Source organism: Bactrocera neohumeralis, chromosome 4 (genome assembly GCF_024586455.1).
Source record: "Bactrocera neohumeralis isolate Rockhampton chromosome 4, APGP_CSIRO_Bneo_wtdbg2-racon-allhic-juicebox.fasta_v2, whole genome shotgun sequence".
Classification (NCBI taxonomy): domain Eukaryota; kingdom Metazoa; phylum Arthropoda; class Insecta; order Diptera; family Tephritidae; genus Bactrocera; species Bactrocera neohumeralis.
In genome coordinates this window covers 35066474-35082766 of record NC_065921.1, presented here as the reverse complement: position 1 = coordinate 35082766, position 16293 = coordinate 35066474, and positions in this window count along the sequence as shown.

Sequence of the window (16293 nt, the reverse complement as noted above, 5' to 3'; positions counted from 1 at the left end):
CAGTCCGAACATCGCAGACGCAAATGAAAGCGGACTTTGGATAAACGATGCGGGGCGGAAGTCGGCTGCGGAGACGGCATGCCGCAGAACGCCATGGCGCGTTGATAACAAAATTAGAATAGCCTTAAAAGTTGACGCCTCACATATGTATGAGAACCAGATAAAAGAGGAAAATACTAAGTACAATAATAATAGCAACATAAATAGTACAACAACAAAGGAATTAGAAAATCTCTACAACAAATCTGACAAATCTCGCTATTAAATTGAAGCTAAACTCTGTGAATGAGAACACAACTTTTTGCACGCGTTTTGAAACGTTTACGGCAATTCACTTGATATTAAATACTGGATATCAGAGGAGAAGAGCTGAGCTTTGCGCCTACATAATTACTTTACATTACGTTAGCAGAATTGAAAATATAATATAAGCAGAAAAATATTCTATATATTTTTAGTAATCCAATTTGGGCCAATAGTTTTCCTCAAACTAAATGTGGAATTTCCTCACTATCTACCAACCCAAGCTTAAATGGCAGAAGATCACGGTTTATTTGGTGTTTCCACAGATGATCCGCAGAAACTAAACCCAAAGAAGTTGGATTTACGATGAGCGAACTGAATTTTTCCAATATGTGCAGACTTATATGACCTATATAACTAAGCAAGGTGTTTTTCAACTTCATTTGACAAGACCGCCCACTTAAAACATTGTTTAAAATGCGAAAAAGAAACAAAACTTGCAGAATTTAGTCTTTGTTCGTCGAGAGAGGACTTTACTTCTCAATTGCCTACTCAGTCCAATGTAGCACCTGTTGGCAAGAGTTATTCTACTGTAGATTTCGAGGCTCACATTGTTGTTGGTGTTAATGCTGGTTCCAAGATAGAAGAAATTGTCTACAACTTCGAAGTTATGACTGTCAAAAGTGACGTGGGTGCCTAGTCGCGAGTGCGACGACTGTTTGTTTGATGACAGGAGATATATGTATTTCGTCTTGCCAGATCCATTTGCTTCGCTGCCTTATCCATTCTGGAGAAAGCAGAACTAACGGCGCGGTTTTTACAGCCAATGATATCGATGTCATCGGCGTACGCCAGCAGTTGTGCACTCTCTTAGAAGATTGTGCCTTCTCTATTCATCTCTGCAACTTGAATTATTTTCTCCTGCCGTAGATCGAAGAAGCCGCACGATAGGGTCGAAGAGGTCCTCCCAGATCCTCACGGAATTGGTATTGCTCAACGTCAGTTTACACTGTCGGATTAGTTTTGCGGGGATATCAAATCAGACATAGCAGCATAAAGACAGCTCCTTTTCGTGCTGTCAAAAGCAGCTTTAAAATCGACGAAGAGATGACGTGTGTCCATCCTCTTTGAGAGCTTACTCTTCTCTTATTTAAATCTGGTATGTATTCCTTTAGGAAAAAGTATGTAGATAAGTTCATTTCAACTCTCTGTGGACTGAAAATTGGAAGGCAGAAATCTGGACAAAATTGACTAAAGTTGATTCAGTAACGCGTTTTGTAAGCATGCAAAACTCGGAGCCAAAGAGAAAAATATAGTTGGAAATATTCGTTTCGCGTTGCCAGTCGGCAAATGGAAAGATTCAATTCTACATAAGTAAGAATCGACGAAGACAAGGCATTCGCATCTCCTAAATCCTTTATTCAAAAGCGAATTACTAGCCAAAAAATCATTTAGCCAAACAATTTTTAACCAAACTCGAAAATAATAATGAGAAGCCAATTAGATTACAGAAAACCATGGTACCCGGTCTGCTAGAATTTTGAAATAGATGAAATCTGTAGCGAAGCTGAATGCGCTATGAAAATAGTTTTCAATGAGAAAATGGAAGAAACCAGTCGAGAGAGTCGGTCGTCGACAAAAATGTAGTAAAATTTAGCACCAAAGAAAATATGGATCAATATTTTATTTTTTTAACAAATAAATATTTGAATTTTATGTAGTGTTTTTGTTGTGAATTTATATTTATTCTCATGCTGAACTTTATTACAATTCTGTCAGTGCAACAACCTTGATCAACAAAATCCCGGTATTTTAAGCGGCTGCTTTTATCGAGAGCATAATGAATATAAAGGGAAATATTTCAAGAAGAAATAAACGCATATAATTTAATTTTATTTCCAAGAATTTAACTACATTGCAAAGATAACAGTTTAAAAATTATTTTCTCTTCCAATGCATCATTCGTCTCAGGCTTATCTGCGTAGACAAGCGACTTCACAAAACCATACAAAAAACAGTCCATCGGTGTCAAATTGCACGACCAATGAGTTGTTTGTTTTGTTGACTATATGGAACCAGAGATCGACTACACCAATATCCTCCAATTCAGACACGAAAAAGTCATTAATCATGGCTCTATAGCGTATCCCATATAATATTGTAGCCGGCTTAATTTTTGAAAAAAATATGAACCAATGATTCCCTCTGCCTTCAACACCAAACAGTGACTTTTAGAGAATGTAACGTCCAAATGCAACAATTTGGTTTATTAACGTACCCATTCAACCAAAGGTTAGGTTCAACGCCGAACAAAATTGTCTTGTGAAAATCGGGACCGGTGGCTCAATGGTCATTTAGCTGCGATTCTTGCAAGAGTTGGATTTTGTAAGCCCCCCAACCATGAGCCTTCCACAAAATCTTCCATAAAGTGGAAAGAACGGCACCAATTGTAGTGTACGATGGCGGATGGACTCAATTGGGGTTCTCTTCGATACTCTGCTCCGTAACAGCAATAACGTCTTCATCTTTTAGGATGCGCCTTATTCACTAGAGTAAATTTGTTGCGAAACCGATCCATGGCTATTCGAATTACTGACTCTCCTGGGCGATTATGTGACCGAATATTCAACGCATTCAACGCATAATCATTACTTTGGTATTTAATTTGCTCGATTTGCAAACCTTGGTCCGAAGTAAGGCTATTAATTATGAAATGGCCGTTACTATTCTTCACTTTTAAGTAACCAATCAATACTTTTATCTCAGCTTCTTTTGCATTCATTGTAAAATCTCTTATTTCCCTTATCTCGATGTTCTATTTTCACTGTGAAACAACTAAGGGACTAGTTTGGTAAGTTCTGTATCACCCTAACGTTAAGTTTTGCATGCATTAGTAAATATGTATGCATTGTATGTATATACATATGTATGCAAGTATTTATATTTGTATGTTTGTAAGTCTGTTCATATGTTTAGTAATTTTTTAGCAAGCTTAGAGCTCGCATGTCCGCGAAATAATCAAACGCTTCTCAATGGCCCAGTGACGCTGCGACGTCAAGATGCTGAAATGGGCGACACGGTCGTGTTAAACTGTGTAAATTTTATTGTTGTAAAGTGTACATTATTTTATACAAGCACTCAAAAAACTTACATACACTCGTTATTACCAGTATTTATATGCACATACGTACATACATACCGACACAGACACATGTGAACATGTGGATATGTTTTTGCGAACACATTCAGCCAAACTTGTTGAAATTTCTTCGTTGTTGTTGTTGTACCAGTCGGTGCCAGTGTCAGCACGACAATGAGTTCCAATGAGCGCAACTAACTTTAAATACATATATTTTCATGCGATTTGCTCGTACCCACTGACCGCCCTCCTTCCTCTTCCCCCCATCAGTGCACAGCGCCAGCCACACAAATGCATTCGTAAGCTCGCTGTCGTTATTGTTGTTGTTGTTGCTGTTGTTGTTGTTGTTGGCAGTGTGACAGCGATTGCATGATATTCATTTTTCCGCGATGTGTTATTGTTGCCATTGTTGTTGCATTACCGTTTAGCTAGTTACTGTGATTGTTGTTCACTTTCAGGTTGCAAACAGCGAGAGAGGAACATAAGGAGGATGCGTTACATACATACATACTTACATGCAAGCATATATGCACAGCTACTAACATGAGCACTTGTAAATACATATGTATGTATCTACATAAGTTTGTGTGAACACACTTAGAAACGAGGTAACTGAATTAAAATGAAAAGCTTGAAATTATTTTCGGTTTCTTTGGGCTAATAAAAATGTACTTAACAGACTTTATGTACACACACACATATACATACATATTAATTATAAATAGCTGTAAGTGAGATTAAGTTAGATAACTGCTGTTATTGTGGTTGATGATTTCATATTGATGCTTTGCTTATTGTCATAATATGACATTGTTTTGATTTGCGCTCAGATAAAATCAATTGTACGCATTGGGTCTAAACTACTTAGTCCGGCCATAAGGTCTGGCCGTTATAAAAAGGAAATTATAATAAATTCTTTAACAAAGTTAATTATATTTAATAACTAGCTGACCCCGTAGCCGTTGTCCTGTGTGAAATTATCTGTTTTGAAATGAAAAGAAAGTTAAATTTATCATTTACTTTTTGTTTTTTTTTTTTCAATGTAACGCAGCTTGATAAACAACATTTTTTGGTTTCTGTTCCGGTGTACAGAAAAGATGGTTTTCCAACTCGTGAGCACGCCACGGCCGTGTGAAAAACATAGCATTTCCAAATTTACGCCTCACACTATGCGACTATATTTAGGTCCTGTTGATTGTCATCTCAAATGCAATTTTCACTGGAAACGAAATACGTTTGAACTGAAATGGGAAATCGTTAGAACTCAAAGGAATTCGTAGAATCAAGCATTCTGCCCCTTGTATTCGATAGGTGTGTCACAATTAGTCGGGTTCCATTACACAGTTTCGGGGCATGATCATTGCGAAACATAATAACGACCGATCCTACTTTGAGACGCAAATGATGCGGTGGCATACCAAGCCTGCCATACCACTGGATAATTCATGGCGTCGTCTTCATTGTTTAAGTCAACAATATCGGTATTTTTGTCAGCTAACATTGCGCGTGCTCTTAAGGAATCGTAGTTACGATAATTTGACCAATGTCCGAACATTTGTGATGAGTTCATCTTTCGTGAATTGATAAATGGAAGATGGAATTGATATCGAACCACCGGAAGTATCAACCGAAATTGTACCATTTCCAATTTTTAGCGAAGACGATATAAAACGTCTTCGGTAATGTAATTTTTGTTCGTATCCCATAATTGACGCGGATTTGAAGGCTGATATGTCGAAATGATTATCGCGAAAAGTGTGCGAACTTCATTTTCATTCCAGTTATTAACGTGTTCCAGCAATTGTAATTGCTGGCTTACTTTTCCAAAACTTGCACACACCGTACCATTCAAAGTAAGTAACATTAATCAATAGCAACCGAAGGTAGAAGTAATCGTCGTTTTTCGAGTGGATTGTGTAAATTCGTCCTAATGCATTAGTTGAGAACACATCCGGATGTCAATCTACTTGGCCTTGCTTTCTGCGCAATTATTTCTTCGACGATGCATTCCATGTATAATATCAGGAAAGTTAAGAAAAAACTCGTCAAAGTTAATTTTGTTGCTGGCGGTGTTTCCACTGGCTGTACTATATTCTTTGGGTTGAAATACACTCTTTGGCCATTCTCCAAATTAACTGCGAGACGCACAACAGTCGGAAAACGTTCATGAATTGCAAAAGTAAATATCCTACAAAGCGCTTTATTACAGTTCACGTATCGACCGTATCGTTCAAGACCAATAATGGCCATGTTGCTTCCTTTGGTGACGTACTTATAAACGTATTTTATCGATTTCACCAAACTGCAATATTAAACATTGATATGAGTTTTGAATGTGAATTAGACAATAATGGTGAATATAGTACGATCCATGTGTTGTCAACTTCGATATTAACTCTTGTAAGTTGATTGCTGAATGTTCTGTTATCTGGTGACCGACGCCGATAGAGTTGATATCCATCATTTCCAGTTTGTGTTTCCGAAAGAAAAGCACGTGGATAGTGTTTCATGCATTTATTGTCCGACATACAAACCGAAAAGATGAACCATATTGGTTTCCACCACTTCGTATAATACTGGATCTTTCTCTACATCAGGAATTTCCGCAGAAATGATTTCATCAATTTGATCTGGTGTAACCGTCATCAAAAGAAGAATGCGGAAAACCTCTCTTTTGCCACTCCACCACCACCAGCATGTACGTTGCTTCAAGATATAGTCAATCAAACATCGTAACTGTTGTTTGAAAAGTCATGCTGTGACATCGTGACGATCGCTTGCTGATTGACCGTGATCCATAATTCCGCACGCTTGTCACCGCATCCTGGAAGTACTTCTTGCCTTGCCTTTGCCTTGGGCTGCCATACGTTGATGGCAAAAAGAACGCCGATCGATATTAGGGCGACCTCTTCGTGGCTTTGTAACAAAGTTCAATCTGCAATTGACCTCTTTGTGTGAAACACACATAAAGTTTTCACCGAATACTTTTCAATAATTTTTCTTTTAAATAGACGGAATAAAAAAGCAAGCGACCGAAATTGAACGATTCAAATAATTTACAAATCAAAATATTGAAAAACAAAACAAACAAAAATTTAAAAAAAAAATTTGTACTTTTTGGAATTGTCCAATTTTCAGACTTTTCTTCATGAAAAGTATAAGGTATTTTTATTTCTAAACCTTTCTTGATGCACAACGAACAACCTCTGAAAATTTCATCAAGATTGGTTCAGCCGTTCTCTTAGCGTTACTAACAAACAAACATTCATTCGTTTGTATGGGAAAAAGAAAAGGTCTGTTTTTGGGGGTTTTCCGGTAATTATTCAAATTTTTCTCTCCGTAAAAACCATTCTTGAACCTCAACGAACATTAAAAAAAAAATAATCAAATTGGGTTCAGTCGTATGAAAGTTATGAGCGTACATACAGTTTGGCGATTCAATTTTATTTATATAGATTATTTATATATTTATATAGATTATATACATATGCTTGTATATGTATATAAAAAAAATATAGTAAATAAGCGATTTGCAAAAATTTTATTTAAAATGGTCACCCTTTGCTTTCACACAATCCCTCCAACGATTCGGCCATTGATCAATAGCAGCACGCACAGTTATTGATGACACTGCTCGAACCAAAGGTTTTTGAGACTCTCAAATTTTTTGTGGGACCTGTCGATGGTCAGATTCAAATCTGACCTTCCAGATGGCTAATCATCTGCAGCTATGAAACCACTGCTGGGTGATAGGATAGATTTTTGTGATAGGATAGATTTTTACTTGATATCGAACAACACTTTAAACAATGTAAACTACTTTTCGCGTTCACTCTGCTAGACCATGTTCATCATAAACTGCCACCAAAATACGACGACTTTCGCCTAAGATTTTCTTCATTAAAGTATAGAAGAAGAACTCTTTGCAAAAACACATTTATAGGCATAAAATTTTAACATATTTGAGTAAAAAAATGTTGCTTACGCTTCAAATGACTGAAAATAATGCAAAAGGACAGTTGATTACCAACGCCACTTCAGAATATTGGAGCAATGTATTGATTGACTATATATGTATATCTCGTGGCAAACCGACCGAATATAGCTATATAGTATATCCAATAGAATCTAATTTTTATATAATCTTCATAATCGATTTCCCTAAGCTCGCTGCTGAAATGACAATTTAGCAAATTAGATTTACACTTCAGGAGAGATTGACTTCCTCGATATCTGTATAGGAGTTGAAAATTCATACTGAACTTATGTATATTATTAATAGAAGAATCTGTGTTTACAGAACTTTGTAAAACATTCTGTAATTGTAATAATGCTAAGAAAGCTGAAAGAACCTAAGGGTCTAAAGATATATACGGCCAGCATCCAACTACTTGTATCTTACATCCCAAGAAGCTGGAAAAGAGCCAAAGTGGTGTTCCTTCCCAAACCTGGCAGAAGAACACACGATAACACAAAATATTTGAGCGACACGAGAAGTTACATAAGCAGAGGCACTTCTCAAGGAGCGGTTTTGTCCCTTCTTTTATTGGTGGTGGCGCTGAATAGAAAACTACTTAAATTCAATGGGAAAGAGTTAAGGCGGACGACATACAGGGTTTGTCCGGAAAGTAATAGGACTGATTTTCTTCCGTAGCGACTGTACTTCGAAGCGTGCGCGCACCATCTGGATTCGGTGGAGGGCATTCCTAGCTAACGAACGAGCGATGGTCAGTTATCTCCGAGCACCTGGAGAGTCAGGACAAACATTTTCGAGAGACGTGTTTTTGTGAGTAGTGCAAGCCGAAAATGCAGCGTTAGAGCAGAGGTACACGATTAAATTCTGTGTAAAACTCGGTAAATCTGCGACAGAGACTTGTGATATGATCAAGCAGGCTCATCTAGATGTTGCTTTTGCAAGAAGTGGTGTGTTTCGATGGCACCAGACCTTTTTGAAGGGCCGGGAAGAGGTCGCTGATGAATAAGCAAATCCAAAGTGAAAACGATGCTCACTGTTTTTTGTTGACATCAAAGGTATCGTCCACCATGAAGTTATTCCTCCTGGACAAACCGTCAACGCCAAGTTTTACGTGAAAACTCAAACGAAGGATCGCCGATTGGAGTTGCACCACGACAACGACAACGACAACGAGACGACAGAGGAGATCCAAGCAGCGTGCATCTCGGCTCTCAAGGCTATTCCGGAGATTGCCTTCCGTGACGCCTTCTACATGGACTCAGAAGGAGCCTATTTCGAAAGTTTTAAAAGAATTGTAGACAAACCCTATATTGTTTATTATTTCAGGGATGTTCCCTTTCACATTCAATGAGATTATGGAAAGAACACTACCAAGGTCACACCTATACTTCAATTTAATCTTCCCTCACTTTGTGGTTCAGCAAATTCTCTTTCCACCGCAGCTAAATATCTGGGGGTTGAAATCAACTAAACTAAATTGGAAGATTCTTCTTCTTTCTTGGCGTAGATAGCGCTTACGCGGTTATAGTCAAGTTTACAACAGCGCGCCGGTCGTTCTTCCCTTTCGCTCTTTGGCGCCAATTGGAGATTCCAAGTGCAGCCAGGTCCTTCTCCACTTGGTCCTTCCAACCGAATGGAGGCCTTTCTCTTCCTCTAGTTCCTTAAACCAAATATTGTTATGTGGATGTACAATAGGACCGTCATTAGGCCAATTCTGACATATGGAGCACTAGTTTGCTGACCAACTCCTGCATCATCTTCCCATTGACGTCTTTACTCGGAGAGTAGCAGAATGTTCTGCTTTAAGAATATTGGAAAAGGAAGGTTGAAATAAGAAATATTATTTACATAGCGCCGTCCTGAACCAATTAAACATAAGTAAATCAGATTATATTCCCCCCCAAGGTTAGATTTCAATACCGTGGGTGCAATAGGTGCGGGTGTATACTCCGATGATTTCGAAATTTCTCTCTCTATCCGACTACCAAACTCAGCCAGCATCTTCCAAGTGATCTTTAGAATAACTACGGAAGGATACAGAAAAAGCTAACAAGTTGGCAAAACTCGAAGCCTCTTTAGATGAATCCGAGGCGGAATTAATGCAATGTTCGCTGGGAACGATCAAAAGAGAGCTTTATACTTACTATGAACAAATAGCACAGTGCAGTTGGAAATCAATAACCCACTGCAAGGTTTCGAAGCAGAGATGGCCCAAATATGATAAACTAAAACTAAGACTTACTATATAGGTCCAGGAATAGTATTTTTGGGCTTACAGCAACTATAACGGCTCACTGGCCGTTTGGAGAACACACGCTAAAAATGAGTCTGCCCTATAACAATATTTGCTGCAGCTGTACGCTCTCTGTGAGTGTCCAGCTCTAGCACAACTAAGCCAAAGACTATTTGGAACACATCAGACACCAGACTTTGAATGGCAGTCCACAAAAAGTATAACTGGCATAAGTAGTTTCATCGAAAGCCGAAAGTGGTTTGAGCGCAAAAATGAAACGAGATAGCAAGTTTATAGAAGTCCGACGATAATGAAACAAAATGGCGCATACAGCGCTAATTGAGGCCAAAGTGGCAGCACTCATACCTACCAACCTTTATAAAGTCTAAGGCTAATCAAATGCCGATTAAGAAAACTAAACAAGGTTTTAGACCTAACAGAAAACTTTAATATAGTATGTCTAGCCAAATATTTCAAACCTCAATATTTATATCTGGGATTGACGTAACGAGAGGTGAACGCGCGTCATGACTATACTCAAGCAGCTTTAACACAATATATATTCGCCATCATAAAACCTTCAAAATAATTGTATAAAAATTGTGGTAGTCTAGAAAACTGAAGAACTCATTCGAGTATATACATACAGACCAACACGGTTAAATCGACTCAACTCGTCAGGATATCAGACCCTATAATATACAAATACATTTTTAATAAAATTATAAGGAATCTTCTTCTTAATTGGCGTAGACACCGCTTACGCGATTATAGCCGAGTTAACAACAGCGCGCCAGTCGTTTCTTCTTTTCGCTACGTGGCGCCAATTGGATATTCCAAGCGAAGCCAGGTCCTTCTCCACCTGGTCCTTCCAACGGAGTGGAGGTCTTCCTCTTCCTCTGCTTCCCCCGGCGGGTACAGCGTCGAATACTTTCAGAGCTGGAGTGTTTCCGTCCATTCGGACAACATGACCTGGATATTTCGTCTTGTTCTCGGATGGGAGTCATGTGTAGAAGTTCACGCAAGCGAGGAAAGTTCTCTGATCGCCATTCACTTGGGAGTGGCCAGAAACGATTCTTTTACACATGGCTGAAGCAGCTCACTACTTCCGGTCTTTGACCAAGTATCCTCTGGGTGGCCTAAGAACATCCGTTCGAAGGCGAGCAAATGTGAGAAGGCGAAACATCCCCTATATAGGGTTGTGCGCTGGGTTGGGACCCGCCACGTAAAAATCAGTACCAATGAACAAGAAAAAACAGCCTCGGATGAGAGACCCACCTTTTTTGGATTATAAGGAATACCTTTCTAAATACAATGAACACTAAAGTTTGTTCTAAACAGTTAGAAATGTAAGTAATACAATGGCAGAAATCTCGATAATGGATCGAATCGCATCGGCCTTTGTAGGATGATAAATAAAAGCCAAACTTTCGCTCCCTTTATTTGAATGGTGAACTTTGTTTGCTAAAATCGTAAAACCAATGGCTGATATGACGGCCTTTCAAGAAGTGAGGGATAAGAAAACAGGACAGATAAAATTGGGATCTGCCACATGTGTAATATTAAGAGCAGTGATTAAATTAAAACGGCATACAATAGCGTTTATCCCGGCATACAATAAGACCCGTCTTCGCATATTTTGGGTGCGCATTTTACCATAAGTACTAGGATCGCTAGCTTCTGTGCAACAGCCGAGATTCTTCTGGTCTAGAGTAAAACGTAGGAGATCTACTGATTACTTGCTCTTAACAAAGTTCAACTTAATGCAATCGTAGGAGTTCTTACTGGACATTGTCCAATAGGCATTCACGGCATAAAACTAAAAATCCTGTCGGACGCAAACTGTCATAGTTTTATGGAAACCAAGTGCAATGGAAATATCCAAGCACTCTCTCCTACATTGTCCAGCCTTTGCAAGACTGAGGTTGGAATTTCGCGCCAAACAACCACGAACCAGAAGACGCAGCAGAAACTGAAATTAGCCCTCAACCGTGGAGGGTTCTTATGCTCAATTTTATAAGAGTTCTAGGTTGCACAATGGACCGGCGTCCCAGTGAGAACCCTGGTAAGATCGACCTTTTAACCTAACTAGGATTGCAAGTCAGGCTATAATAAGAACAGCAAAGTCCTGATACTTCCCACAACTTCATATGTTGATAAAAGCTATTTGCAGCGTCAGATTATTGAAAATGCTAAAATTACAAATTAAATATATAATTACTGCGATCGTAACTTGAATACGAATAATTGCTTTGTTTGTGGGAGCGTATGGAACTTTCCTAGCAGATAAGGGAATCACCCTCGAAGCAACGAAGCAAGGAAAACATCAGCTGCAATCTTACACCCGTAAACAACATGAGTAAATGCAATGCAACAGCAACAACAGTAACGTGTCAGCAAAAGTGTTATCAATCACAGCAACAACAATGCGTGCAAAGTTAAGAAAGATAATCGACAGCTCGTTGGAGCACGCGCACTTAATGCCGCCATTAGCAACACGGCATACAGGGTGCGTCTGCATTGAGCAGCCATTGAATGCCGTAATTCTATTGCTGTGTCCTGATTGCTTATTGCTCGTTCTTAAACTGCTTGAATTCACGTCACAGGAGTGGTTGCCATGCCTGACTAACAGCCAGTTTGCCTAAAATATTGTTGATTTGCCGCAAAAACGTGATTTAGCCTCGGAACTGCACCTTCGCCCAAGTGCCAAAGTGTCACGTAAAGTTTGATATTTTTATGTTGAATTTTCAGTTTTATTGTAATTCGCTTGGTTTGTCTTTCAATTACACACACACACACACACGCACGCTAGTATGTATTTGTGTTTCTTTCACTTTTTATTACCCATCTACCTTTGTTCCTACAAAAAGAGCTTGTTGTATTTTTCGCCAGCGTTTGTCGGCGAGGCAGTGAAATCAATTGTTGCGTTGTTGCAGTGGCAGCGCGGTCAGCGGTTAGCGGTTGTTGCTTTGGCTGTTGCTACGCCTGCATTTCGGAAAATACCAGCACGTCCGACCACAGAAAATGCCGCAAGCTAAGCCCGAAGCTGATTTGGTTCCACAAATACAAATGTGTTTGCATGAAGACAAAGGTGTTGCGAAGCAAAAAGTGTTCGAAACAAAGCCGGCATTTTCCCCCGCCTCCACTTTCCACCTTCGCGATCATTATTTTGTCGTAACACACGTAAATTTATTGCCGACTCTAGATGCATGCCTCGTTCCTCTTTCCGCTCCTTGTTTTGAATGCTCTTGTGCATTGCATTTCTTGGATTGTGTGCCTGCTTTGGTATTTGACAAATTTTTAAAGTTTTATTGACCCGAAAGGTTGCAATGAGCGAGTGTGCATTTCATGTTTTCGTTTCTTCAGCAAGTTTTGATTTATTTGATTGGCTTATAAGAGCAATGGCAATAATTGATATTAAGAGAGAAATATTGAGAAATGGATTCAAACAAAGTTGAGCAATATTACAGTCGATTACCTGTTTAATATATTTTTAGCTAATGGCAACAGCAAAGTTTGTACATACATACATATGTATGCATGTAAATACATTTTTCAGCAGCGGTGCTTTAAGATCTAGCAGAAAAATTCATTTAACTAAAAGTCATCAAACGGTTTTAAACCAGAATACTTATAAACTATGAATTCTTGTATCTTATTTAATTAATTGAAAGAGTTTTCCAACATATTAATAGTAAAATGTTAAATAGGAGGGCAGTTATCGCATTTGCCTGAGACGAGGCCTTAGACTTCAAGATTATATCTTGTAATTTTACTTTTTGCAATTTTTAGTGCAGACTGATCGATAAGAAAACAACGCAAGAACCTAAAAAAAAACGCCGACGTCTAAGAATTGCGCTTCATTACAGCCTTGTGTTGGATATAATGCGGTCCATCTTCGTATTGGCTCAGCGCTTGGTCAACTGCTTCGAACTATATACATATGTAAGTATGTACAATGCCGCGCCGCTTGCAACGATCGAAAACCCGGTAGTGAGTCAGTCAATTGGTCGACTGGCCGGTGGTCGGCAGCCTTCGACTGCTGGCGGTTGACATCAAGTAGCTCTCGTTGCTACTGACGTCTTGCTCGTTCGGTCGATCTTACCGTGTTTGTATATTTTCGCATTTTTATTTGCCGATTTTGTTTTTATTTGTTTGTGCCATTTTGATGTTATTAGAAGACAGGCGTACAGACAACGGTTCGTTGTTTGTTGTTGTCGGTACTGTCATCGGCCATATGCAGCTGTCTGTTATTTGTTATCGCACGACTGGAAACTGCTCGGCGTTTTTTGGCTTTTATGGTTTGCCAAGCTTGTTCGTGCGCAACGAAACTGGGTCTGTTGTGGTGAAATGTGGACAATTTGTTGCCATTGCTGACGTATTAACAGAAATTGTTATATTTTCAACTTGGCTACTTGTGACTGTTGGAAATTCGCACAGATGTGATGGTTTGTTCACAAGCTATGCTAAGTCACAGAACGGCTAGCTAGCCACCAGACGACAGGTACATAACTGCAGAGAAACACAATGCGGCAATGTGAGTAATCGCAGTCTGCTGGCGGGTTCCTTGGCAAATCACTCAGCTGAGCATTTACAAACCAGTCAAGTGGCCGATCGAGCCATCACTCAACTTGTCGAGATCTACAATAACGTTAAACATTTTTGATATAATTGAAAATCAAATAAATAACAGTTGCACCAGTTATTTGAGCAAGTTTCTTAGAAGCTGCGGTTCGTTGACGATCTATGCAAAATGAGCGGGGTTTTAGACTTCAATATTTTCTAACTATCTAAAAAGGACATAATAGAAAAGTGATGATTCAATTCGTTAAAGTTGTTTGTGAGGTACGAAATCTTGGAAGTTCGACAATTCCCGCCCACATCGTATAATTCATCAACCGATCCATTCTTTATAGGTATATTTTTATATCTCTTCTAGCGTTATTTCTTAGTCTTCTTCTTCTTCTTCTTAATTGGCGTAGACACCGCTTACGCGATTATAGCCGAGTTAACAACAGCGCGCCAGTCGTTTCTTCTTTTCGCTACGTGGCGCCAATTGGATATTCCAAGCGAAGCCAGGTCCTTCTTCACTTGGTCCTTCCAACGGAGTAGAGGTCTTCCTCTTCCTCTGCTTCCCCCGGCGGGTACTGCGTCGAATACTTTCAGAGCTGGAGTGTTTTCGTCCATACGGACAACATGAACTAGCCATCGTAGCCGCTGTCTTTTAATTCGCTGAACTATGTCGATGTCGTCGTATATCTCGTACAGCTCATCGTTCCATCGAATGCGGTATTCGCCGTGGCTAACGCGCAAAGGACCATAAATCTTTCGCAGAACTTTTCTCTCGAAAACTCGCAACGTCGACTCATTCGTTGTTGACATCGTCCAAGACTCTGCACCATATAGCAGGACGGGAATTATGAGTGACTTATAGAGTTTGGTTTTTGTTCGTCGAGAGAGCACTTCGCTTCTCAATTGCCTACTCAGTCCGAAGTAACACCTGTCGGCAAGAGTTATTCTGCGTTATTTCTTAGTAATTTATAGTAATTTCACTAGTTAGCGGGATTGGTGGTGTTTATTATCCTTAGCCATGCGCTGAGTTTGGGACCCGGCACGTAAAAAAAGCCCCCAATAAAAACGAAACAACAGCCTCAGAAGAGAAACCTCCCTTTTGATGACGACCATGTGGTGGCCCCAATCTAGCCACAATCCTCATCAAAGCGAAGTTCTTCAACATTCCGCTGCTTTGCGCTCACTCCCCGATGGCAGAGAAGGATGATATTACCAAAGATGTCTTATATGAGCGCTTAGAGTGCACCTGGTTATCTGTAATCCTAGATTCCAGCACAAAAAAATTCATCGAACTACTTGGCTGTCTCTGGATCGAAAAGTTCGGAACCAGATCGATTATGATATGATGGATGAATGACATGAATCCAGGGTTCTTACGTACGCTCCGAAGGGACAAGACGAAATATCTCCTGTCATCAAACAAACAGTCGTCGCATACGCGACTTGGCTGGCACGTCACTGTTGGCAGTCATAACTTTGAAGTCGTGGATAATTTCGTCTATTTTGGAACCAACAACAATATCAGCTTCGACGTAGAATCACTCTTGACAACAGAAAAGTAAAGTGCTCTCTCTGATTGTTGATGGTGGTGGAAGATACAAAGTTTGGTGCAAAACAAAGACTGAGGGTGATCCGAAGAACTTAGTACTAACTGTAAATCATGATGGCAGCAGCGTAATGATTTGAAGAGCTGTTGCGGCGGCCACTGGTGTTGGAATGTTAGCCTTTATTGAGAGTAATTTGGATCGTTACAAGCAGAATTCCCTCTTGGAACAAAAATTGTAAGTCTAATATTTAAACCAGATAACGATCCCTAAAATAGTGTTCAAATTATTAAGTATTGCCAATACTTAATAATTTTATTAGTTTTTAATAATATTATATTAGTGAAACATACCACCTCAAAGCCCTGTTTGGAATATAAGTATTTGAACATGTCTAGACAATTTTGGAGCCAAGCATTAGAAAAATCATACTCCAAAAGTGCATGTGTCAATACAAGCTTGGAACGCCAATACGTTTGCATAGTTGGCAAATTTAGTAGAATCAATGCTAAGACGCCTTCAAGAGGTTGTAGATACCAACGGTGGCCAAATTAAATACTAAAATGCAATAATAACTAGAATTAAG